We start from the raw sequence: 27815 nt of genomic DNA on the forward strand, positions 1-27815 counted from the left end.
TTCCTGGCACCTGGCATATTACCTGAACATAGTATGCATTTCAACATTTGTCAAATGAACAAATAAAGGCCCAATTAAAATACCACCTCTACCATGAAGCCTTCTTTGATTACCCCAGCTGGAAATGTTCTTCTATATTCTTGAATGCCATTGTATTCTGTGTAGTAGTTGCTTGGCACTTTTCATATATTATTGCCTTATTTTATAGTTGTTTGTATAAACCTGTTACTGAGTCAGAAAGGGTGTCAACTTCATTTTTATGTCCTAACAACAATACACTTTCTTATATACGACAGGCATTAAGTATATATTAATTTAATGGACAAAAAGAGAAAATATATTTATTCTTTTATTATTAACATTCTGATCACGTTGTATTTCAGGGTGCCCCAAAGTCCACATCGATTTATATATGTGTCTGAGTGAGATAGGTTTCTTGTTGCTGTAGACAACATACATTTGAGCCAACAGACCATACCCCAGTAATAGAACCAACTAATATAAACTGTCTTTTAATCCCTTTTTATTGTTAAAATCCTTAGGTAAGTCCATGAGACAGTGCCAACATCAAGAAGGGATTGGCCCTTTATTACTGGCTCTAACAGAGCTGACAACTCTCATTTCAACAAAAAAAGTGTTATTTCATAAATATGTTCTTTCAAGAAAAATGAGTGAAGCCATTTTAGAAATTAATTTTATTGTCTTCTTTAAAACTTAAAAAAAATTACTTATCTAAGGAGAGTGAGACTAATGATAAACCTAAATTGTAGAATTTTTATGTGATTTATCTTTCAAGTACTCAATAGCTTAAACTATTAAGAAGATACTTTTAGCATGATATAATAAAAAGACGAGGTTCATTTATGGTTAGTAGCATCCATCTTCATGTGAAACAATCTATTTGATGAAGTATTTTGATTGAGCAAACTTGTTTTCAAACTTTTGCATATCTGCGGATTGAAAAATCAGAAACTCTCAATCAGTACAGTCCTAATAAAGGAGATATAACTTGTTAAACAAAACATATTCAGACTTTCATTTCAGAAATTATATTCGGAAAAATCTAAACTGCTCCCTGATACCTTTTTGACTATGTAAGACTTTTTCATTTTAAATTATAAACCATAATTAGAACTCAATGCCACACAGTTTAATTCCTTTGTTTTTAAGGGGGTGTTAATTGCATGTTGTTAGCAGCCAAGTATAGATTTTTAAATTAAGGTAGCTTTTAAAAAATCTAGATTTGTCCTTTTAAATTCTAGCACATGGTTTTATAAGCAAGCTGTCCATTCCTATACATATTTTTACTTTAAGACTAAAACTTATGTCTCTAGAATAAGTAATTTTGTAGCCTAGGATATTTTAAGCTTTCAAAAACTCATAGAGGAGAAAGTATCAAAAACAATTTACATTATTTTAGATAGCTATTTGCAGGTAGATAAGACATTGGAAACTCATGAATTATCTGGTTGAAGAAAACTGTTTTTCTTAAATTTCTAGATCCCCCCCCCTTTTTTTTTTTTTTAACCAACATTTAGGTTGACTCTGCTGCAAGAAAAAGTCTGGAACTCAAAAGCTCCATGTAGTATTTTGAAGCATCATTGTTGCATATGTGTGTGTGTGTGTGTGTGTGTGTGTATGTGTGTTTAAGATCATTCATGTAGTAGAAAAATGTTTCATGCCACTGGCCTCCTCTCTTTGTCACTTGAATATGTAGAGAGAATGGAAAGGGAGATTAGAGTTGAAAGTGTTTCTTTCTACATTTTATTTAATTTCTTTTTGTTTCTAATGGCTTCATACAAGGCAGGCCATGCAAACACTGAACAAGAAAACACAAAGTGAAGGCATGGGAACATTTAATGGACTGTTTTGAGGAATAACCTTTATTTTTTTGAGTAAATGTCTGATTTCATGGTGGTTGTTGGATGATCACATGCATTAGGTTCTTGACTGTTTTTCAGATTTTCAAATTCATGTATTAATTCACAAATATTTGCTAAGCACTTGTTATGTTCCAACTGCTATTGTAGGCACTTGGGACAACTCTTGTGGAGCGCATAGTCTTGTAAGGTTTCTAACCTAAGAGTTTCTTTTTTATTCTATTAGATATTATCTACCTTTTCTTCCCATTGTTTCATTTAATTTATATTTATTTCCCATGTTTGGATCCAGCATAATTTTGTGGATAACATTTCTTTTTATCCACACTGATAGCTTCTGTCTTTTAATTGATGTATTTAGACCATGACCTTTAAAGTGACTCTTGGTATAGTCAGTCTGATATCTACGATTTTTGTTATTGTTTTCTATTCACTGGTCTTTTTCTTTCTTTGTCTTTCACTTTTCTTCTGCCTTCTCTGGTTTTAATGGAACATTTTATATAACTCCATTTTCTCTCCTCTCTTAGCATATTGTATTATTTTGCTCAAGCTGTCATAACAAAATATTACAGACTAGGTGGCTTAAAAAGCAAAAGTTAATTTTCTTACAGTTCTGGAGGCTAAATGTCCAAGATCAAGATATTGGCAAGTTTGGTTTCTTCTGAGGCCTCTCTCCTTGCCTTGCAGGTTGCTACCTTTTCTCTGTGTCCTCACATGGTCTTTTCTCTGTGCATGCACAGCCCTGATATCTCTTTGTATGTTCAGATTTCCTCTTCTTATAAGGACATCAGTCAGATTGGACTAGAGCTCACATTATAGCCTTATGTTAACTTAATCGCCTCTTTAAAGGCCCTATCTCCAAATATAGTAACATTCTGAGGTACTGGGGCTTCAACATATGAATTTGAGGGGACACGATTTAGCCCACAATACACATAATTATACTTATTTTTTAAACTTTTTTTGTTAGTTTATCTAGAACCTACAATATACATTTACAAGTAATTGAAGTCCACTTTCAAATAACAATATACTTCTTTAAGAGTAAAATGAGTAATTAATAACAGTATTTTTCCAATTCCTCCCTATAGTCTCTCGTAACATTGCTGTTACTCATTTCACTTACCCATAAGGGATAATCATGTAGTACATTGTTTCCATTATTATTTTAAACAAACTGTTATCTGATAGATCAATTAAGAAAAATAAAATCCTTTACTTTCATTTATTACTTCTCTAAGTCTCTTCCTTTATATAAATCTGAGTTTCTGACCTATATCATTTTTCTTCTCTCTGAAGAACATCTTTTAACTTGACCAAGTGTCTCAATATCTGTTTATCTGAGAAAATCTTTATTTCTCCTTTACTTTTGAAGGATAATTTCACTAGATACAGAATTGTAGGTTGGTAGTTTTTTCTTTCAACACTGTATACTTCATTCCAGTCTCTTCTTGCTGGCATGGTTTTTGAAGAGAAGTCCAATGTATTTCTTATTCTTTCTCCTCTGTGGGTAAAGCGGGTTTCTTCCTCAGGCTTCTTTCAAGATTTTCACTTTGTCTTTGATTTCCTATAGTTTGAATATGATATACCAAGGTGTAGAAAGTATTATCCCATTGTTACTTAATTATGAGCATAGAATATATATTTTTTCTCCTTTCAATTTTTTTAAATTATAAAAGCAACAACTGCCAATGGTACGTACAAAATTAAATAAACTAATACAGAGAAGTTAAAAGTAAAATCTCATGCTACAACATGGTTGAATCTTGAAAACATTTTGCTAAGAATGTTGAAAGAAGCCAGTTCCAAAGGACCACATATTTTGTGATTTTATGTATATGAAGTATCCAGAATATAAAAATGTATACAGACAGAAAGTAGATTAGTAGTTGCCTATGGTTGGGGAGGCGATAAGGGGGATTGAAGAGGGTGACAGCTAAAGTGTCCCCAGTTTCTTTTTGGGGTAATGAAAATGCTCTAAAATTGTAATGATGGTTGCCCAAGATGGTGAACATCCTAAAAGTCATTGATTTGTAAACTTTAAAAGGGTAAATTGTATGGCATGTGAATTATATATCAGTAAAGGTGTATATTTTTAAAGTTACATTTCTGTACACTAACAACAATTATCAGAAAGGAAATAAAGAAAACAGTCACATTTACAATAGCATCCAAAAGAATAAAATACTTAGGAGTAAATTTAATTAAGAAGGTGAAAGATCTGTATACTGTATGCTGTGACACTGATGAAAAAATTGAAGACAAAAATAAATGGAAAACTATCTTGTGCTCATAGATTGGAAGATTATTATTGCTGCAATGTTCTTACCACCCAAAATAATCTGTAGATTCGATGCAGTCCTTCTCAAGGTTCCAATGGCTTCTTTTGCAGAAATAGAAAAAGTAATCCCAAAATTTGTATGGAACTTTATAATACACCAAATAGCCAAAGCAATCCCAAGAAAGAGGAATAAAGCCAGAGGCATCATAGTTCCTGATTTCAAACTATGCTACATAGTTATGGTAATCAGGTGGAGTGATGAATAATGATAACCCATATTTTATGCAAAGTACCATCTCTTTACTTATCTATTTTATGTAGCCCTCAAAACAACTCGTTGAGATCTTATTAGTATTCTCAGTTCACAGGTAAAGAATGAGACTTGAAGAGATGAAATTGCTGTTTCCAAGATTTAACAGCAAGTTAAGTCAGACTTCCTTTTGTCACCACATTCTGTGATCACCACGGATAAAACATCAGGGTTTATTCTCTGGTCTGAGATCAAAGAAGTAGAAAGGAATGAGATTCCAGGTTCCGGAGCTGAGCCTTTTCTGGTCCATCATGAAGCAGCCTGATGGAACTGCCTATTCTCTTTTCTGTGACACAGCCACAGCAAGGATCATTACTGTGTTTGCCTTGTGCCTGGCACTTTGCTAAATGCTTTACATATACTGCATTTAATCCTCAGTAGCCCTATGAAGTAGCAGCTTTATTTTTCTTCAGTATCTAGATGATGAAAGTGGGGCTTAGAAAAGTGGCTTACCCCAAAGTCACACGATGAATTAGTGGCAGAGCTGGAACTTGAACCCCCATCAGCTTTGTGACAGAGCCTTGATTCTCCTGTTGAGCTTCACAATCCAGTGTATGCCTTCCTTGAAGAGAATGGTTAGAAGTTTTTTTTTTTAATCAAAGATAGATAATTCTAGAATTTTGAGTGTCGCATCAGCTTTTTACAGATCCCTCCCTCTTCTCTGTTTGGCTCAAAACCATACTGATTAAATGAAAGGGTATGATGACAACTTATTTCTTCTTTGATTCTTCTCATATCCTCAATCTTATCTTCTTAGTGCTATAATATCAATAAGCTATTAAAATTGTTTAAAATAAGTTATATTGTTTGACCTTGGTATAAAATCGTAGAAAATAAGGATTTTATGGTAAAAGGAGCAATAGAGTAAAAACAACACTAAAATTAGAATCTGAAAACCTGATTTTCAGACCTGATTCTGCCCCTTTCTAGCTATGTGTCCTTATCAAGCCTTTTCAACTTTTTTGAGGTGTCTGTTTTCTTAACTTTAAATTGTCAGTAACAGTTTCCCTTGTGCCTTTCCTCATAGAACACTTGGAAAGGTAAACCAATCAGTTTAGTCAGTAATTCAGTAAGAACAAACAAAACAACCTTAAGTACCTGTATCCTGAATTCTTTCACTTTTAAATTAATTTCCAAGAAATCCCTCTAAGTACTATGTAAGAATAGTTTAAGAATTTCATTAATTTATCTCCAGAAAATTAAGCCTAACTGATCTATTTTTGATATGAAGGTTTTATTTTGAATAGAAGATAGTTTTTCTTTAAATAGTGACAGTGTACCAATCACTTTTTATAAAAAGTATATTTTTAAAACATATACTCAAAGGAAAAAGACTTTCAAACACCTTTTTCCTCCCTTTCAGTTCATGAATTGTAATTATGGCAGTTAAGTAGATGTATATTCTTTCGTTGTTATGAGAACCCTGATTGCTAGTTTCCCCACCAAAGCACATTTTGAGAAAAAGTCATGAATAATAGTTTTCTTTTTTTCAGCCTCCTGACAATTCTTTATTTCCTGGTTCTAAATAGTATCCATTTTTCTTGCCATGGCAGATTGTACTTGGAATCACTTTGACTTTGGCCAGAACAAATAGAAGATTAATAGAGCTGATCCCTTGCTTCTGAATGACAGAGCTAGCTCAACATTCACAACATTCACCTTTCCTCTTCAATCCTTTTGCCCCTGGGTCTCAATTCTTTCCTCCTGACTCAAAATCTCCTACTTCTTACGGGCTGGGAGAATTCCTTTATATGTTGACCTGGAAATCTGTATTTAGTGGTCTTCAGTATAGATGCAGTACCTGTGAGTGATGATGTCATCCAGGGAGAGCAAACAAATGTGAAAGAGAAGAACACCATCAATAGGACAATGCCCTGCATGGAAAACCTCATTTATTATGTCAATTTAAATGTATTGTGCCAAATAATTTTCTTGTTGGTATTTGAAAGGTTTTCATTAGGTAAATATATAATTATATACATTAAGTCTGACATTCACTGCAAAATCAAAAGTCTTAGGATCTTTGAAAAGAGATTCCCAACATCGTTAATTATTAGATAAATGCACATTAAAACTACAGTGAAGTATCACCTCACACTGGTCAGAATGGCCATCATCAAAAGTATACAAATAATGAATGCTGAAGAGGGTATGGAGAAAAGTGGTATGGGATGTATGCCACTCCTGGGCATGTATCTGGGGAAAACTAATTTGAAAAGATACATGCACCCCAATGTTCATAGCAGCACTATTTGCAATAGCCAAGACATGGAAGCAAGTTAAGTATCCATCGACAGATGACTGGATAAAGAAGATGTGATGTATATATACACAATGGAATACTACTCAGCCATAAAAAAGAATGAAATAATGCCATTTGCAACAACATAGATGGACCTAGAGATTATCATACTGAAGTAAGAGAAAGACATATCATATGATATCACTTATATGTGGAATCTAAAAAAAATGATACAAATGAACTTATTTACAAAACTGAAATAGACTCACAGACATAGAAACAAACTTATGGCTACCAAAGGGGAGGAGGAAGGAGGGATAAATTCAGAATTTGGGATTAACAGATACACACTACTATATATAAAATAGATAAACAACATGACATAACATGGAGCATACAGACCACTGTAATTACTATTACAGACAGTTACTGAATAGACAAAAGGGCAGTGACTGAGAATGCTGTGGGGTGAGCCTGAGTGAAGAGACCTTTGCACTGGGATGTGAGAGCCACATTCCTGTCAGAGGGGACAGCTTGAGCATGGGCCCTGAAGCAGGGAAGAGCTTGGTGTGTTCAGGAAAGAGAAAAAAGGCCAGTGTGTCTGGGATAGTGTATGAAGGGAGTAGTCCAAGGTCACTCTGGGGAGGGGAAAGCAAAGACCATGTGCCCCATTCCTCTGAATGACTCCCTCCCTGGTTGCTGAGCTGAGTCACTTAGAGAGGTCAAAGGAGTCCTGGATTGGTGGGGTGAGGGGAGGCAGATAAATTAGGAATTTAGGATTAACATATACACACTAATATATATAAAATAGGTAAAACAGCAAGGACCAACTGTATAGCACAGGGAACTATATCCAGTATCTTGTAATAACCTATAATGGAAAAGAATCTGAAAAAGAATATGTGTATATATATAACCAAATCACTTTGCTATACATCTGGAATATAGTAAATCAACTATACTTCAATAAAAAAAGATTTTTGAAAATAGAAGATATACCTGATCTCAGAGTGGGAAGTCTTCCTAAACATACTATCCAAGGCAGAAAACAAAGAAATAAGACTGATAGAAAATATATATATATATATATATATATAATATATATATATATGTATATGTATGTATTTATTTGTATATATATATATGTATATTCTATATAGAATATATATATATGTATATGTATGTATTTATTTATTTGTATATATCACATTAATCAAGTTTGAAAGACAAAAAATAAGAAAAAGACCTATAATCAATATTCTGAATGTATAAATAGCCTATATATAAATAAGCAGATGGTAAACAATCCAGTAATTGTCCAATGATCATGTTGAATATTGTTCAAAAGGGAAATTATTTTTTAAGGAAGGAAATGTATTATTATTTAGTTATTAAAATGTATTTAATTATTAACTAACATGGAAATGTTAGAGGAAAACTGGTAAAAAATAAGGAGGAGACAGTGCAGAGCATTTATTGGTGGAGTTCAGATTAACAGAGCTGATAGTCTAACTGGAATATACTGTGTGCGTTCCACTATCAGTGGCATCAGTCCCTAAGTTAATGATATTGTAATAGAAAATCCATAAGAAAACAAATTGAAGGGTAACTGGAGTTGAAGCTCTGTGTAATCCAACTTGTTCTACCTTAAGGGAAATTCTGGGGACAAGTGTGAGAGAGATCTGGAACACATTATAATATGAAATTACAAGGGAATGGTATTGAGTTGTCAGCAAAACTTTAAAAACTTCTTGGGAGCTGTAGTCCTATTGATTCTCCTGCGAATGAAGATATGGCTAATGCAAATAATGTTTTGTGGAGTCATATTACCTCACCTGTTCTACTGAGCAGTCAGCAGTGCTTGGATAAACCTCATGGACTTGGCAACTACAGACAGTTCCGAAGTGGTGGCTCTTGTAAACTACCTTGAGATTTTAGTACTGATGTCAGCTTGCAGATTGGATTAATTTCCGTTCTTTTTCTTTTCTTCCTTTTCTTTTTTTTTTTTTACTGCCACCAAGAAGGGTTGAGCCCTCCCAAAGGAGTTTAAAGAGATAGAATAGCAGAATATATGAGAAAATGTTAGTGCAAACTAGTAGTCAAATAAATGCAATTTTATATAACTCTTTATCAAACAAATTGTGAAATTTTTTTTAATGTTAATACTCAGTATTATTGGATACTATTGGTTGTTTACCAAGATCCACCACCTCAACTTTTTTTCCTTATTGGCAGAATCCTTGTGTTTAGGATAAAATCCAGATAGGTTTAAGGATTAGCCATAAACTCTTGGTAGTCCCCATCTCCTTAATAATGATTGGTTTAGGAGAGGATATGTCACTCATGTCCAGCCACTGAGACCTGAGGGAAGTCTGCTCTTGGGCTTCTGGGAAAGATTTCCTCATCCTAGGAAGGAAACACCAGGAGGTATGATCCATTTTTATCTCTGCTTATGGTCTTGCTGGGATGTTCAGCCCAGAGCTGTTTCAGCTAATTTATAATCCTGGGGGGAGTCAGCCTGAGGACAAAGTAGAGAGAAGAAAAATGGCATTATTGAGCCATTTAATCTACAGTCCTAAGAACTGCTGTACCATTGGTCCTTTGGTAAGTGAGATATTTTTCCTATTAACTGTTTTCCATTGGGGCTTTCTGTTTCTTTTAGCTGAATGAAAATTTAGTATACTTAATGAACATAAGATTTTTGGTTTACTGTTAAAAGAGAGTTAATTGGTTTAATATCAGAAGGAAATTTGATGAAATGTATAAAAAGATTTTGACCTATCAAAGCCACTTTAGTAAGACATTTTAATAACTGCATGTTAGCATGAAGTTTATATGTGGTAATGTTGCTTATAATTGTGAAAAATGGTAAAAACTAAATTTCCAAAAATAAGGGACAATGATTAAATGGATTTTAGACTATTCAAACAATGCCATATTCCTTTTCACCAATCAAATTAAAAATTATTTAAAAATCAAGTAACTCCTCAGTTATGGCTATCATAACTTTATGTATATATAAGAAAATCTGTTACCACAAAGGAAATATGATTGTAGTTGATCATGAATATACCTTCCAATTTTTATTCATCAAACATTTTTTGAGTGTCAACAGTGTGCCATTCTAGTAGGTGCTGGTGATACAGTAGTTTTATGAAAAGTAAGTCATGGAACTCATAGAGATTACATTCTAGAGAATAAGACAATAACCAAGGTGACAAAGAAATAAAGAAGGTTTTCCCTTTCTAACAAAGGGGAAAAATAGGGTTATATAATGGAGAGTTAGTGCACTGGTGATTGAGGACAACCTAGGATAGTCTGGGAGGCTCTCTCTGAGGTGGAACATGATGGATGAGATCTGCCCATGCAGAAAGTTTAGAAGAGTGATCAGGGAGGTGGAACAGCAAAGACAAAAGTTCTAATGTGAGAAAGAACTCAGCATGCTATAGAAGCAGAAATGATGCCAGTGTAGTTAGTGCAGGGTGACGGAGGAGGAGAGTAGTACCAAATCGCATCTGAGAGGTGAATTGTATCCCCTTTGTGTGTAAGGGCTTGTAAGCCACATAAGAAGTTGTGACTTCATTCCAAGAGCTGTAGGAAGCCACTGAATTATTTTAAGCTGGGAGATGACTATCACTCCCTGGCTCTGTGTGGGGAATGGATTGTAGAAGCAGGGAGAACAATTAAGAATCTATGGTCACTTGGAATGATGACCTACAGATCCATCCATGTAGCTGCAAATGGCATCATTTTATTATTTTTTATGGCTGAGTAATGTTCTATTATATAAATATACCACAGCTTCTTTATCCAGTCCTCTGTCGATGGACATTTAGTTGTTTCCATGTCTTTCTTCTGTATAGCATAGGAAACTATATTCAGTATCTTGTAATAGCCTATAATGAAAAAGAATATGAAAATGAATTTATGTATTTATATGTATGACTGAAACATTAGGCTGTACACCAGAAATTGACACATTATAACTGACTATGTATTTCAATAGTAAAAAAAAGAATCTATGGTCAGATGAGAGATGGCAATAATAAACAATAATTTGGAGAAAAGTGGACCAGACAGATATATTTTGGAGGAAGAATGAGTAGGTTTTTCTAATTGTCTGTATGCTAGTGGTAATGGTGCTAGAGAAACAGCTAAACAAGTATAATTCTCAGAATAAGTTGTTACATATAGAAGTCTGGAGTTCAGGGATAATGTTTAGACTGAACATTGTATCCAGAAGATGGTGCCAAAATATTGATTTACTTTTCCTACTGAGTCACCTATCATGTTATTTAGAGTCCTTTTTTAGATAAACATCCAATGATCAGTTTTCATTTACCTCATTGTCCCACCCTCCAAGCCTTTTTCTCTTACTTTGCTTTCCCTCAAGGCTCTTGATCTATTCTGGAGAGGCTGAATCACATTCTTCAGATTCTGTATACCACAGATCCTTGGGATGGACTGTGGTGAAATGTACACAAGACAAATAAACCTTTTTTTTTAGGAAAACTCTGGTGCATTATTGCATTAACAGGTGGCAAGAAATAGAAAGGAAAGGAGGGCCAAAAAGGGGAAATGACCTCCTTCAGTATAATACTCAGGCAAAGAGGGAATGGGGAGATGAACACACTCATTGCTGAAGGGAGTATAAATTTTTATAACCTTTCTGGAGAGCTACTTGGTACATAAATCAAAAGTCAGATAGATGTGCTTAGCTTTTGATCCATAAATTCAATTTCTGCATTTTTATGTGAAAATCATGTATGCAGGAAAATATTTAGTTACATGATGTTATTATAAGGCAGCATTCCTTATAACAATGAAAAATAGGAAACAATAAATACTTAACAGTAGGAGACATTGTATGGACTACCCAACCTTTCAAATGTTTTCCCATCATTAACATTTACACTGTAGAATGTTTAATGATATGGGAAAATGTTAACATATTATTGAGTAAGAAAATTACAAAAGAATATGTATATTGTAATTACATAACAACAGGCAAAACTGGAAAATTTTATACCAAAATATTAATAGTGGTGTTGGTATTAATTGTGACCTTCCTTCCCTCCCTCATTCTTTTCTTCTTTCCTTCCTTCATTTCTTTCTTTCTAAAATGCATATACATAAGATAGAAGAACACTGAGGTTAAAAAAAGAAAATTGATGCTACTTGAATGATGTATTACAGATTGACAGAATTTAGAGCTCTGTTACAGATGATGACATCTGAGTAAGAGTCATATCTGTCCTTCTGGACACTTAATAAATAGTTTTTCTTTTTATGTCTATACTTAAATACACAAGACTGGATCAGTTCTCTAAGTTGACTAGCCTGGATATGTGCTGGGGACCACTTCTTTGGAGCCAAAAGCATCTCCTTAGGCTCAGATTTATACGGGGAAAATAAATTAAGACCAACCAAATGAGAATAAGCAAAGGCTATTTATTCAGAGTTTGCTCTGGTAAGGGAATCAGCCACTGTCACTTGTGTTTTAGCAGAGACTCAAAGATAGGCAGAAGAGAGGAAAAAAGAGAAGGCTTTTCAGGTATGCCCTGATTGGAAGCTTGTTGGCATGGGGAAGCTGTAGGCAGGCTGGAGACAAATATTAGTAAAGCTGTCAATTATTAATCACATTCTGGCCATTTGAGGTCAATTGTTAGAGGGGTTACTGTTTGGCTTCTTGGACTATTGCTAGAGATAGCAATCTGACTTCCTGCAAGTCTGACTTACAGCAGGCTGGCTTCCTGGGCTGGTTGATTTCCTGGCCAGGTTTTTGCAGATTGTGGGTCGGAGGTCTATTTTTATTTATGGTCTAGTCATTGTTAATTTTATATTAAATCCCTCAATATAAAACATGATATGATTATATGAGGCAGTACAATACAGTACAATAAACCTAAGCATGAATAGTCCCTATTCATCATTCTTGGTACATGCAAACTACTGCATCCTGATCCTAATATATTCTTAGCAATGCAGAGGCAGGCTAGGGGTCACTTTCCCAGAAGCCTCTAGGAGTCGTGCTAACAAACTCTTAGGTCAGCTATAGAGCTTATCGTGAAATTAGAAAAGTAATATGGGCAAAACAATGGAAGGAAAACAGAAGTGATGACTGGTTTGTCCCCCAAAACACCTTCATGGCCATCATGTTTCATCCACAAACCTTAATGCAATTACTGTGTAAACCTTTGAAATAGCTCTACACTGCTTTCTTTTAGATTTAAGTGATTTAGGACTGTGTCATCCAGATAAAGCTATTCATGGAGCTGTAGTGGTAAGTTGGGCAACTTCCTGAAGGACTTGATGATGATATAGCCTGACAGTTAAATTGCCCTTGGACAGGATGCCATAGGCAGGTGCTCAGAGACTCTGGGAATTGTAGAGGCACTGCTACATCCCTGGTTTAGATTAGAAGGAGGCAAAAGACATTGAAAAGTAAATGAACCAATCATTCTCTCTTGGGTTTTGTTTGAACAGAAAGAGAGATTGATTGTCAACTACTGAACTGATTTTTATACAGACCTTTAAAAATGTAACACTTCAGTGGTTTTCAACAACGAGTAGTAACAATAATGAAACTTTGGCAGTGCTTTCTTATCATTTATTTAGAAACATTTCTGCTTGTATTACCAGAGGCCATATTACTTAAACTTCTTTCTCCTCCAACAGCTGTCTGGGATGTATGAATCCCATATCTCAAATAATTTCAAATGAGATTGAAGAACAAATTAATTTCAACTCAGTCTAATCAAATAAACATTTGATGATGGTATACCTTGTTCTCAGCACTATCAATAGGTGATATTTTGTTCCTGATCTTGAAACATAGGAAAGTGCAGGTTAAAGATTATGCTGGGAAAGCTTCATAGGACCACTAATAAAATTAGAACTAGAATTTATACTTTTGAAGTCAATGGGAAATATAATAGCAAATAAGTCATAGTCCATAGAGTAGGTAGAAATAAAAGGAAAGCAAGAAAATATTGAAAAGAAAGAAAAAATGATGAAACTAAACAAAAAATAAGGCAAAGAAAATGGTTTAAATTTCCTTTTGAAAAGAAAATTAATTGTATCTGTCTATAAATGAACCCTATCCTTAAGGATACTAGATGACTAAGAATAAAAAGTAAGCTAATATTCACCAGGAAAACACAAATAATCAGAGTAGATGTTCTAATATTAATATCAAACAAGTATAATTCAAAGTCAAAATAATTAAAATGGAACAGAGGATGCAATTTTACATTAATGAAAAGAGCAATCAAAATGTCCTCTTTTAGCAAAGATTGTAAGAACTGGGCTCATTGGGGAGTATAAATGAGTAGATTTTTTTCAGCTCTCCTCTTCTACTTATCAGTCATATGGGGGCCATCTGATACCATTCACTTCACCTTCTTCCCAATTCACTTGCTGCTCATTAGGGATACTTTATATCAAGATATGGCTCATCATCTTAGGCATTTTTAATAGTACTTTTGAAACATCACTTATTTTAGTTTTCTATTCCTGCATAACAAATTACCATAAATTTAATGGCTTAAGACAACACTCATATAATAGCTCACAGTTCCATAGGTCAGAAGTCTGGGCAGACTTCACTAGTTCTCTAATTAGGGTTTCACAAGGCCAAGTGTCAGCTAGACTGGGCTCTTATCTGGAGTCTCTGGGGAGTAAATCACTTCCAAGCTTATTTTGGTTGTTGGCAGAACACATTTCCTTACCATTTAGAACTGGAATCTCAATTTTACTACTAGCTGTCATTGTGGGCCATTCTTATTAGCTCTTAGAGGCCACTCTCCCATCGTTCATGTGGCCCTCCATCTTCCAAAGTAGCAACAGTGCCTTAAATCTTTCTATTTTAGATTTCTCTGACTTTCCTTTCTGCCAATTGACAGAGAAAACTGTTTTCAAAGGGCTCGTGTGATTAGATTAAGTTCACCTGGATCATCTCCCTTTTGATAAACTCAAAGTCAGCTGATTAGTACATATGTGTATATAAAAGCATTTTATAAAACTCAATACAATTTAACACAGGTTTTGTCACCAAATTTTAAATGTAAAGGAATGTTCTCAATCATATAAAGAGGCTGCCACAGTTAACATGGTCTTCAATAGTGAGAAACTGAGTGCTTTCCTCCTAAGATTGGAAAGAGGGCCATTTTGTGCACTGTCACCACTGCTATTATACATACTGGTGAAAGTCCTAGCCAGTGGAATAAAGCAATAAAATATGTACAGATTGGATATGAAGAAATTAAATTATCCCTATCATCGAATGTCATGGTTGTCTACATATAAAAACCCAGAGAGCCATGAGAGAGAGAGAACAGAACTAATAAGGAAGTTTAAGAATGTCACAGTGTAAAAGGTCAATGCACAAAAGTCAATTGCATCTCTATACATTAGCAATGAGCAATTAGAAGCCACATTTAAAAACACAATACCATTTATAATAGGTGCAAAATAAAATGACTAAGTATAAATATAACTAAATATAACTAAATATGTAGGATCTATGTGCTGAAAGCTGCAAAATGCCTATTAAAGAACTAAAACAAGGGGGCGGGGGGGTGGGAAGGGGCAGACTGGGATTTCAAAATGTAGAATAGATAAACAAGATTATACTGTATAGCACAGGGAAATATATACAAGATCTATGGTAGCTCACAGAGAAAAAAATGTGACAATGAATATATGTATGTTCATGTATAACTGAAAAATTGTGGTCTTCTCTAGAATTTGACACATTGTGAAATGATTATAACTCAATAAAAAATGTTAAAAAAAAAGAACTAAAACAAACAAAAAACACCAAATAAATGGAGAGATATACTTTGTTCATTGATTGGGAAACTCAACAAAGATAAGATGTCAGTTCTCCCCAATTTGATCTACAGGTTTAATACAATTTCTACAAAAATTCCAGCAAGATTATTTTCAACATGTTGACAAGTTTAATCTACTCTTAATTGCATATGCAAAATCCTGTTTGCCATATAATATAACATAATCACAGATACAGTATTGCATTCATCATATTCATACTCCCTCAGATTAGGGCAGGAAATATTGGTTAGGGGAAGGGGTGGAACATGGATTTTAGGATTCTGCCTACCACATTGTTCTTAGGCTTTTCTGCACTTACTGCCACGTGAATCCTACAGGCCTTTGTAAATATTTTGTAGTCTCTTAATTTTAACAGAATTAAAATTTTTATTTTCCAAATATTTGTGGTTTTCAGATTTCCATGCTGACAGGGGGCAACCACTGATTAATGCATCCATGTTCACATTGAAAGTTTCTCTGATCATATTTTAAGCATTTTTCTTTAGTTTTTTTTTTTTTTTTTTTTTTTGGTGGGAAGAGATAATCAGGTTTATTTATTTATTTATTTATTCTTAGAGGAGGTCCTGGGGATTGAACCCAGAATCTCATGCATTCTAAGCATGTGCTCTACCACTTGAGCTATACCCTCCCCCACCTCTGATCATTTTTTGAGAGTGATTTATCCCTTAATCAGATTGTTTTATGATTCCAAGATTTGTTTCTTTAGAATTTCCATTCAGAATTATCTCATATGCTGCTTGTAATTATTTGAATACCTGAGTTGAGGAGTAGGGGACCTAAATCTGTTCTTTGTTGTTTTGCTTATCCTAGATTATTTCTTCCTGTGTTTGCCAGTAGTTTTGTGTGTGTGTGTGTGTGAGCTCACATTTGCTGAATTTAATCTGGAGGAATCTTGAAAGTCTAAATTGGGGATGGTTTGTTTTAGAAAGGATTTGTATTTTCATAGGCCCCTTCAATTGTTTCTTCAAAAGCCCCAGGCTTAATGCAGGAGGCTTGATATAAGCTCACCAACCTAGCCAGAGGTCCAAAAGTTTAGTTTCCAGGTGGTTTGATCCAAGTATTAGCCTTGGGACATGCATATATTTTGAATTTGTTTATTTCTCCCTGATCTGGTTTCAGTTCATCTGTTTTCTGTTTATTCCTCCTTCCTTCCCTCCCTTTCTTTCTTCTTTTCTCCTATCCTCTCTTCCTTCCTCTCCTGCTTAGGTTGTGCTAATAAATCACAGAATCAAATGTATGGGACACATAGTCCACTGTACTCAGCATTAGTTAAAATAAAATACTGTGCTCTTTTCTGAGAGGTATGTTTTTAAGAGAATCATGATCAAAGTGATGCACATCCAGAGGTTCAGCCATAATAAAGATGAAGAACAGGTAAGTCTGTTTACTTTGTTTACCTGGGAAAAGAGAAGCCATGTTAGAACTTCTTCAAATGTCTGAAAGCATCTTGTGTGGGAGAGAAATAAGACCTGTCTTTTATCTTCAAGAAGCAGAACCAACAGTTACATCTAGCAAGAAGGTTCAAGTTAGCTCAACATAAAATGGGATTTATTGTATTTGTACAGAATTGAACTGGGCCACCATTGTGAAGTGTGAGCCCTGATCTCTGAGCTCATGTGGAGTTAGGATAAGTACTCTCAGTAGTATTTTAGAGACCAGGAGTACATTTCTACTTTGGCTAAGATGCTATACAAAATAACCTTTACTCTCCCTTTCTGTGAGCTCAGATTCTAGGCTTGTTTATTCCATGACTCTTATACATTTAGATAGAAAATAAGAAATTATAGCCATCAGGGAAAAATATTTATCTCATATTTTGACTATAATGGAAGGAAATTTTCTGTCACAGTATTGAAGAAAACTTTCAATTTGGTGACTCAGAATAGTCATTAATATATTTTACGTCCAAAATAGTCCTCATAATGTGCCAAGAAAAAGAAGGCAGTTAATTTTTACACAAAGTATTCTCCTCCTGCGTACCCATACTGGGAGAAAATATAATGCATTTTTCAATAATAATAAGGTTGACTCAGAAATAGAAATTTAGTTCATCTTAAACTAAATAGAGTAGACACTGGTAAATGAGAAGAGATGATTCAGCATGAGGTATATAATTACATTTAAAATATATTTCAGGGTAGTTTCTTTTAATATTGAAACTGTAATTCTTGATAGAACTGGATACGGTCTTTCTGAATATTTATATAGAAGATATTGCAATCTTGGGGTTTTTTTCCTTAGAATTTTATATAAAAATAAAACCACATTTGCTCTAAAATCATCACTTTGGGGAAAACAGCACACTTAGTCTTCTACTGTGGAATAAAAGCTTATGTTGAATAGTTTTTAGAATTCCAGATACACTTTTCCATCTCTGGATTTTGGAGTGATAAGAGAACTCTTAGGAAGAAAGACTCAAGTCCTCTAGTCCAATCAGGGACAGTGGACAAAACACAGAGGGGTTGGGATTGCTCAGAGAAAGGAAAATTAATCCAGACACGGGGAGGATGAGAGCAAAAGAAAGCAAAATATGAGCCAGATGTTCTTCAGGACAGAAATGAAATTTGATCCCAACTGACAAGGCAAAGGGACAAGAGACCCTTAACTATATTTTATGAAAGCTTTGAGGAACTGAATTGTGTGATTTCATAGGAAATTAACAAGGGAGGAATTTTGTAAACATACTGCTAACCTAACATATAGCTACCTAATGCCTTAGGTAGAAAGTTATAACATATCTGAAAGAAGTTTTGAAGGCTAAACTGAAGAAATAGTCCTGTAGTCCTGGAGACCAGACTCCAGCAATCCTTGGAGTCTAAAGATAAGAATATAAGATTGGCTTTGCCTCTTACTGGATTTGTGATTCAATTTACTCATCTTAGAAAAAGAAATGATAATATGTACCCATATACTTTTTGTAAGGGCCAAGTAAGAAAGTATATGTAAAAGTATTTTTTAAAAAGTGATATATGGATGGGATGTTTTATTGTTCCTATCAATAGTGGGTTATCTGTTGTTTTTGCCTACTAGGTATGCTTTCCCCTTATTCTGGAAATAGCATACTTTTTTCCGCTTTAGTCCAATCCCATACTTTTGGTCTAGATAGCTCAGAAAGTGTAGACCTCGCCTTGGAGGGAAACCTATGACACAGATCAAGCTGGGGAGAGTACTACATCAACCCTAGCCCTGGCCCTAGTGATTTTTTCAGAATGATCACAGAAGTCAGTTCAGGTCAGTCAATGCCCAGGACTTTTGTTGGAGCTAGAGGAAAGAAGAACACTTTACATTGTGAGAGAATGGGGGAACAATGTAAGTAAGTGGCCATTTGGGGAGAGCTTGCCTGAGAATAAGCTAAACCTATAAGGAAAGCAGAACTAAGAAATAGTGAAACGGTATCCCAAAGACATCAGCCCCTGGGATCGGAAGCGCTTGAAGCCAGATGTGCCCCTGGTTAAATTCTGGGTAAATGTGTCCAGAATTTCTTCTTTCTGTACTAACCAGTTTGATTTGGCTTTCTGTCATTTGTTGATGAATAGTCTACTAACTGAGTGACTATAATTAGGGAAACTTTAACTAGAAATCATTAGTGTTACTTGGAAAATCTCTGGACCTAATTTATACTAAAGCAATTATTTGAGTACTTCAAATTTAATCCTAAAAGCAGGGAAGTTTTCATTTCCCTCTGCACTTTTTTTGTTATTGTTGTCAGACTCTGTCTTCCAGAGTTGGCAAAGTAAAAAGGTCTTAAGGACCTAGAAAATTTTCCTTTTGGTCAAATGCTCCTAAGTTTCTTTCCAAATAGTTTAACTATTATAATTTCAGCCTGTCTTTTGTTAATACTAATCTTTCATAATGTTTTGGTTGATGATGTTAAGTTTTCTTCATAATATTGTTAGTTATTATTTATTTACTTTTTCATTCATCAAACATACATTCAATCTCCACTAAATCAGGTCTAAACCTTTATTACATTTTTTCTTGGTTTAAAAAAAAAGTAGATTCAGGAACAAATGCACAGTAGACTTTAAAAAAATTAACAAATAACAAAGAATTTAGTTTATGCTTAATACATTATTTATATGTTTAAAAAAACCAAGGGTTCTTAAAATTGTGTGTGTGTGTGTGTGTGTGTGTGTGTGTGTGTGTGTGTGTGAAATGGAATTTTTGAGCATCTGGTGAAGTCTATAGACCCCTTTTCTGAATAATGATTTTTAAATGCGTAAAAAGTATGCAAGATTACAAAGGGAACTAATCATAGCTTATCCAAATACTAAAACCCCCCACAAATTTGGGATATAGTATTAAATGTGATTTTTTAAATAAATGCCTTAATTAACAAGATCCAGCATGGATCTAATAACAATCAGAATTTCAAAGTAGTATGAGTGCAAATGCTATTTTGGGATATTTTCAACAGCAATAATATAAGAACAAGATATCTATGATCTGTTTGTGACATATGTGCTAATGCCATTGTGGTCTGTTGCCTCCATTCATAATAGAAGGAAATGTATGTTTCAATTAGAGGTGACTGAAAATAAAGCTGTAAATATTTTTGTTTGAGTTACAAATTCTCATTAAGGATACCTGTTCTAAATATTTTCACATAAATGATACATGTTAAGTAAAATACTCAAAGTAAATTTGGAATAAAATTTATAGTAAAATTATATTTAGTTAAGGGAAATTTTTAAAATTTCAATCAAAATTTTAAAAATAATTTTAATTAATTAGAAAATAAGCCACAATTTTAACTACAATTTGTTACTGTTCTATTACACTAGGAGACAATATTGAGTAAAGATTGGGTTGGGAGTCCAACTGACTGCATTCAAATCTTGTCTTCACTGTTTAGCTGCATGATTTTGGAAAGTCACTTAAATTAACTAAAGCCCTATTCTTTTTCACCTTTAAAATAAATCTAAAATAGTTTCAATTTCGTGAGACTGCTATGATGAATAGATGGGATAATATAATATATGTTGTTGTGCCCAGTATGGTGCCTGACAACTAGAAAGTACTCAGTGAATTTTGGCTTTGCTTTTTCTCCACTACCACGCAGGTTCCAGGCATTATGCTACACACTGGGAATGCCAAAATGGTGGTGTCTTCAAGTCACTCTAGCAGGGAAGATAATCATATAAAAAAATCAACTTTTATACAGTATAATATGTACCATCATAAAAATGGGTTCAAGATACTGCGGGAGCAGAAAGGAAGGAGTGATCAGTTCTAGCTGGAGAATGTGGAGTGTGATGTGAGGAGGGGGAGACACTTTCACAGAGAAGTTGATACATGTGCTGAGTGTTGAAACCAGGTGCCAGACCAGTGTGGTAGGTTTTGCTATGGGTCCACCATCACCCACCCTCTGCATGTATATATATGTATAGGTAGATCTATATCACCTACCTATCTATTTACCTATATGCACACAAACATATATATATATGAAGGTCAGATTGATGGAAGGGAAGGAGAGCAGTAGTGAAGATTTCTTTAGAGAGAGTTGGCATAACCCTGTAGTTTCCTCTTCTTTTCTCCCTTTTCCATTCAAGCCAAGTGTGGTATTGTGATTTATAATAAGAAATACATATTTGGTCTGTGTCCTCAGTTCCTAGCTCACAGAGCTTTTAAATCCTTGAAATTCCCAAAGTGAGGAGAGCAACAAAGGCAGCTCCAGTTATGTAAGTAAGGTGACTTCTGGACCTCACCTAAGGTTAAGAGTAGGTTGCTAGCAGAACCAACAAAGTGGTTTGAGGGTAAGACATTTCAGCCCCACCCTCGATCTCTAGGAAGAAAAGAGGGCTTGGAGGTTGAATCAGTTGCCAGTGGCCAGGGATTTAGTCAATCATGCCAATAATGAAGCCTCCATAAAAAAAACAAAAAGAATAGGGTGCAGAGAGCTTCTAAGTTAGAGAACATGTGAAGATTTGGGGAGAGTTGTGCACCTGGTGAGAGCAGGGAAACTTTGTCACCCTTTCCCCATACCTTGGCCTCTGAATCTTTTCCATCTGGCTGTTCCTGTGCTATATCCTTTGTATCCATTTCTAGCCTAGACATGTCTAAAGGGTAAAGGCACCCTGGAGGTCTGTATGATGGCAGACCCTGGAAAGAAGCAGCTTCTGCTTCCAAGATTTGGAGGGCACCGAAAGTGCTGTTTTCCACGGACAAGAATGGACATTGGGAAGAGTAGCTCGGTATGAGCTGATTTCAAGAGATTGCCCAAGATGTATGCCTCTGAGGGTAGGGTGATCTAAACAATCAGGAGGATGCATAGCCTGCTCTTCAAGAACAATGAAGTTCTCTCAGGGGCCCTTGAGGAACCCACAAAAGTTCCCCATGAGCAATATTTAGGCATCATCACCCAGAGGGCCTTGACAGAAAGTTACAAGGTCAGCAGTCAAATGAGACTGTCCTCCCTGCTTACCTCTCCTTCATTCCTCAATCCTAGCAGGGCGAGAAGCTACATGGTGAACCCAGGAAGAAGAGAGGAGTTGTTAAGTTGGGGGAGTAATAAAGCAGCTGACCCTTCCTCCAATTCCTCTAGAGCTTCATGGTGGACTCACCTTTATAGCTCCAAGAGTGCCGCCTCAGAAATACTCCTTTTCTGACCAACACTATTTGTTGAACAGTACCTCCAGCTTCCTATGAAAAGAAACTTTTCAACTCTCTTTCCCAACTTGAACCATGCTCCAAATTGTAAGAAATATACTAATTAGTCATAAAATGGATGACAAGAAAGTAAATAACCCTCGGTCTTGAAGATCCTCACTCTTAGGTCTTTATTTCCTTTATTAACATTATCTTTTAATGTTATATTTGTTCTCAGCCCTCTTTTGGCTTTTTAGAAAGTGATCCTTCTCCTGAAACAGCCTGAGCATCCCTAATTTAAAGCAACCTAAACATGATGCTATAGAAAGAGATTTAATTAACAGAGGAAACAGAAGCATAGGTCTGACATATGCCAACTGAACACTGGCAACTCAAAATCATGCAGTGCTGAGAATGTCCCTCAAGGTTCAGAAAGTTTTCCAGCTTCTGCCCTAAGCTCCCCTACCTCTACTCCAGACTGATGACTCAGCATTCTCAGTTGTGTGCTTGGCTTACTCAACAACCAGAAACTTTCTGCGTACACCTGACCCTCTCGGAGAAACCTTTCAGTCAATTTCTTACCAGCCTGCTCACCATGCAGACTTGTGGGGGACATGGGAAAATGTCTACCACCACCAAGAGCAGAAAAGAGCCCAAATCCAGTTGCTTTCCTTTGAGCTTCTACCCTGGGAGAAAATGTTCCTTTATCTAGATTAAAGATCACAAGATACAAAGAAAGCCGCAAAGATACTGAACATCATTTCCAGCACCACTCTGTTAACTGGTAGCTAAATTGTCTCATTCTTGTTGCTAATAAACAGTGAAGGTGCCAAAACACCAAAGCAGCACAGAAGAGAAAAGGAAGAAACCAAGGAGTTAGATCATTTGTAAAAATGGATACTCAGTCTTTGAATAATCTAAGATATCCAACTTGTAGGATATTAAAGAAATCACTAATCTACATTTATTTTAGAGCATGTCATTACTAACCCAGGACATTAAAATTTTAATATAATAGTTATGAACAGTTCTGTGAAAACATTTCAGTTACTGGCTGGACTAGATATAAAAATCAGGGAAATGCTGAATTATGGAATACTATACATTGAATATTTAATAAATTAATCCCCCATGCTGAGAGTAGGAGTTCTAGAAATAATGCCTATTGCATGACAGGACTTAATCAATACTAGTTAATAATAATGGTTTCAGAGCAGGTTGATGTCTAATAGGTTTACAATCCAAATTAGAAGCATAGAGGAATCATACTCAAGGTTAACTTCTTCTAAAAAAGACTGTTGGTAGTTATGAATAGTTAAACGAAAAGAAAGAAGTTTGTAGTTCTTGTTGGAGTTGACTCCTTTGAGAGATCCTGTGTCATTAAACATGAGCTTATTCATATACATTTTGGCCCTAATTACTAGGTCTTATTATTTTTCTTTCATATTTTTCTTATAACTAAATTATACCAGATTGTCTTGGGTGCTCAGTAGTAGATTCTGACTCTGAAATCCATACCACTTCTCAGAGGAGGAAGAGGAGGAGGAAACAGGGAGAGGGAAGGCAGAGAGAGAAAGAAGGAGAGGGAAGAAGAAAAGAAGAGAAGGAAAAGAGATAGAAGAGGAAGGGATAAGGGGAGGAAAAGTGGGGAAAAGGAAAAGAAGGGAGAAGGAGAGGACAGGAGATGAGGGGACAGAGGGATCAGGGAGGACCAGATACCTCTCATTCATTTTGACAGAGCTGATGGACTCCAACTTTTTTATACAAAATGTTTGAAAGTGAACCCCTAGGTATATATATTTTGGGTGATAGAAGGTCCCTATTTCTGGAGAACTAAAAAATTACTATGCAATCCTTGATTAGGACATAAATACTTAGTTTTAAACTTCTAAATGTTATATAATTTAAGTACAAGTTTTTAATAGATTTAAACTAGATTCAACATGAAGATAGGACAAGTGAATTTTTTTACATAATTGAATTTTTTTCTCTCAGCTTAATTGCATGACATTTGGTAGAAGAAATTTTAATGCTGGGGGAGGACACGCTGATGGTGACTTTGGAAGGTCCTGAGCAGGGGCTTCTCCAGGAATTGGGCAGACTATTAAAACAGGAAGGAAAGAACATGGTAAAGAGGTTAACCTCTGTGGCCATTTATATCCGGCAGAGAAGTCCTGTTTCAGCCACCTGAGCTGAATTTTCTCACCCTAAGTATATTATGGTGAAAAGAGATTAATATAAATAGAAAGTGTTGCATTAAGCCTTACATTTCATTGATTTGATGAAATTTGAGGAAAACAGGAATAACTCCAATATGTTGAGGATCAGTGATTGCATATTTATAAAGAACAGAGCTTTTTAATGGTCTTGAAGAGAAAAGATTCCATATGAATACAAAACCATTGTTATCACTGGTAACGTATCCAAGTATCTTGCCAACATTTTTTGATTCAGACTATTAAATTTCATATTAACATATGATAAAAAGATATTCATTAAATAGACCTTTAGACAGACAAAGCTTGAAAAACAGTGAAGTATACTTAGGAAACTCCACACAAACAAGAAGCACATTTTAGAGTACTTTTCCCCAGTGATAAGGATAAAGTTAGGATATAGTAATGTTAGCCGATGGAGGGACCCCTAAATTAGGAAGGCCACCAAAGTGTGGGTTCTTGCCGCTGTGAAAGAATTCTCACAGCAGAGGCAGAGGGACAAAGTGAACAGCCACTTTATTGCTCAGAAGTGGCAAAGGAAGAAAAGCAGGCAGAAGGGAAGAAAAGCACTTGAGTGAGGAAGAGGTGCTCAAGCAGGGAGCTGTTAGTCAAGACAGGTGGTTGGGACAACTCTGGACAGGGTTAGGCCATGTGGACTTTTATGAGAGGCTTCCACTATCATGTCCTCCTTCCGGGTGCAATGGAGCCAATCAGTCCTAGTTTGAGTTTTTCAGTTCTTGTATGGACTTTTCTGGTTGTTGTCATGGCAGTCATCAACTGTCATGGCACTGGTAGGTGTGTCATTTACCATGCTAATACATTACAGTGAGTGTATAATAAGGCTCAAGGTCCACTGGAAGTCAAATCCTCCACTATCTTGGACTGTGTTCTAACCACTTCTTGTTTCTTCTCTACAGCTGTCTCCTGAGACTTAGATAAGAGTAATTGGTTTCTATTTGAGGGAGGGGCAGGGGTATGATCCTAGGGGCAATAGCCTTGGTAACAAACAGGAAAGTTGCTTTTAATCAGAATGCCTGCAATCTAGTGGATCCAGCACCCCTACCCAAAAAACCATCTCCAAAGATTCTGTTCAACCATGAAAGTTTTAAAGGGCAATGAAGGAATAATCTCAGTTAATTGTTGAGCTAACTGGTCAGAGTCGTTGCCATCCCCCAGTGTCTGCAGGTTTGTCCTAATCAACTGCTTGAGCCTGCTCTTCCATGACTCAGGGAGGTCTGGGAGACTTCAGCTTTTCTATAAACCAGAGGCAGGTGTGGTGGGGTGGAGTGGACACATGGTCCTGCTCTCTTTCAGTGATGGCATTAATAGTTGAAATTTATTTGAGGGCTGAGCATGTATTAGGCACTATTCCTCCTATTTTCAATATATTTATCCTTGTATGTAATTCTCACAAAACTCCTCTGTGATAAATACTGTTCTATTACTGGTAAGGAAGGACTCAGCAAACCAAAAGTTCCACAGAATGTACTGGTGTATACAAAAAGAATAAAATATGTTTGGCCTTGAGGGTATAGAGAGTCAATCTACATCCCAACTTGAGGATGTTGAAAAGTATTTAGTAGACCCAGAAGACAATGAAGTGTATAAAGCTGATATAAAGGGGAAAGAGTGTAACAAAGAAGCATATTCATAGACTCCAAAAGGCTGTCAGCTTGGTTTAAGGAACTCTAAAATACTATGTTTTGTTTGTTTTCTTCATATACGGCTACTTGGTGTGCTTTGGTTGCTGAAGAGCTTTTAAATCTCTGCAGTAGCAGTGCACAGCAGAAAGGGCATGGCTCTGGGCAGCTTCCATCTCTTGAGTCAAATTGGCTACAGAGACCTGACATCTTGGTTGCACTTATGTTGCCACCACTTAAAGCATACATAAAATGAATACACTTTAAGCATAAGTAAAATAAACCAAATGATAGTATGATGGTAATATTTTGGGAGTGACAGCAATGTGTGGGCTTGGACTGGACAGAATTGAGCTAAAGAACTTTTAATTTCTATTTTTCTTTTTACTTCTTCAAGAAGAAAAGGGCTCAAATAGCAGTCATTGCTCTACTAGCACTGATCTGGTGACAGTGGACTATTTATTTGGTTCTAATAAATGGTTTAACTGTGGCTGTCAGTAAAATAGGGGCCTAAGCATACCACGGGTGCCCACACTGGGCACCACAGGCCACAGAAAAGCCCTTAGTAGTTGTGTGTAATCAAATTTGTGAAAACCGATCCAGAAGAGCACTTCACTGTTTACAAGAGTGCTGTAATAAATCTTTTGTGAACTAAAGAATCTATTTGTAATGTGAAATATCTCTTAATTTGTGTTTTTAAGTTTGATTTTTTTTGTGTACGTATGGTCTTCTTAAAGTAAGAAACTTCTGGAATTTATGGTAAATCTAAGGTATTTGATTTCATTTGATTAATGAAATATTCATTCGTTAGTTCACTCAACAATCTGAAATGATGGCATGTACTAAGCACTATGCCAGGTCGGAGGAATGGCCATGATTAAGTCCGTGAATATCCTTAAGGTGCTCGACTAAGGTTGGGGAGGAGAATTCTCATGTGCTAAATATTCTTTTCTTGGAAATTCAAAAGCAGAATAAGCACAAGACAGTTATCCAATGATTTTTTTTTGTTGCAATACCATAGATAATCTTTTTGAAATCTTCTTGCATATAACTCACAAGACAATAATGTGATGAATTCGTGTTGTCACTACATAGCAAATGTTAACAACAAGAACTTGGCAAATCTTGGGGAGCTGAATGCCCCAGAGCCCTAAACTGTACCTTGAGGTCGTGTCTTTGAGCCATTACAGCCTGAAGGGACCACAGATTTTTGGGTCCATCTCACTTCCTCCATAGTCCCATCCCCACCTTTTTTCAGAGGAAGAAACTCGTGCTTATAAATTATAAAGGTTGAGCAGCTGAAACTGGAACCAGCCAAGCCTTTTTCATCCTCAAACTTGTTGGCTGATTTGCTAAATGATTCCGCTCCTCTTTCTTAGAAAAGCTGTACAGAAATGACATATTTTAGGGTTTTAGGGGTGTTCTGTTGCTCCCTTTTAGTCAAATTTACATAATTTGTAATTAGAAGGTGCAGTGGCAACAGATGATGAATGGTGAAAAGAAATTTCTCTAAGGACATCCAGAACAGACCTGGTCCGGGCTCAAGTCCACTTCGTCCTTAACCGACCCTGCCCTCCCCCCTTAACTCCGCCCACTCGAAAGAGTCGGCTGGTGCGAGGGCGAAACTACAGATCCCAGGATGTAATTATCCATCTCAACCTCTGCGTATCCCGATCACTCACGTCATTGCATTCTGGGAAGTGTAGTTTCTTTCTAATCAATAACTGCGTGTACAGTCTAGGAAACCAGGGCTATTAGTTGGGAGAGAGCCGGCCATCTATTGGCCCGCCCTTTCCATT

General features: G+C 35.7%; 1 protein-coding gene, 1 long non-coding RNA gene and 1 other non-coding gene across 4 annotated transcripts in view; 1 reads left to right on the top strand and 2 right to left on the bottom strand.

Moving 5' to 3' along the window:
- Positions 1-27815, top strand: part of CFAP95 (cilia and flagella associated protein 95) — a 220022-nt gene that overhangs the window by 7089 nt on the left and 185118 nt on the right. The gene's annotated exons all lie outside the window — the stretch shown is intronic.
- Positions 677-27790, bottom strand: LOC140696052 (uncharacterized). Of its 2 annotated transcripts, none has more exons than XR_012072010.1 (3): positions 27699-27790; positions 4925-5029; positions 677-950 (listed from the first exon to the last, which is right to left on the bottom strand). It is a non-coding gene; the product is annotated as an uncharacterized lncRNA (long non-coding RNA). The 2 variants fall into 2 exon arrangements; XR_012072009.1 differs by having other exon boundaries at positions 4925-5033; positions 27699-27788.
- TRNAS-AGA (transfer RNA serine (anticodon AGA)) lies at positions 16125-16198 on the bottom strand. The gene has a single exon. It is a non-coding gene; the product is annotated as a tRNA-Ser (tRNA).

Source organism: Vicugna pacos, chromosome 4 (assembly GCF_048564905.1).
Source record: "Vicugna pacos chromosome 4, VicPac4, whole genome shotgun sequence".
Lineage (NCBI taxonomy): Eukaryota > Metazoa > Chordata > Mammalia > Artiodactyla > Camelidae > Vicugna > Vicugna pacos.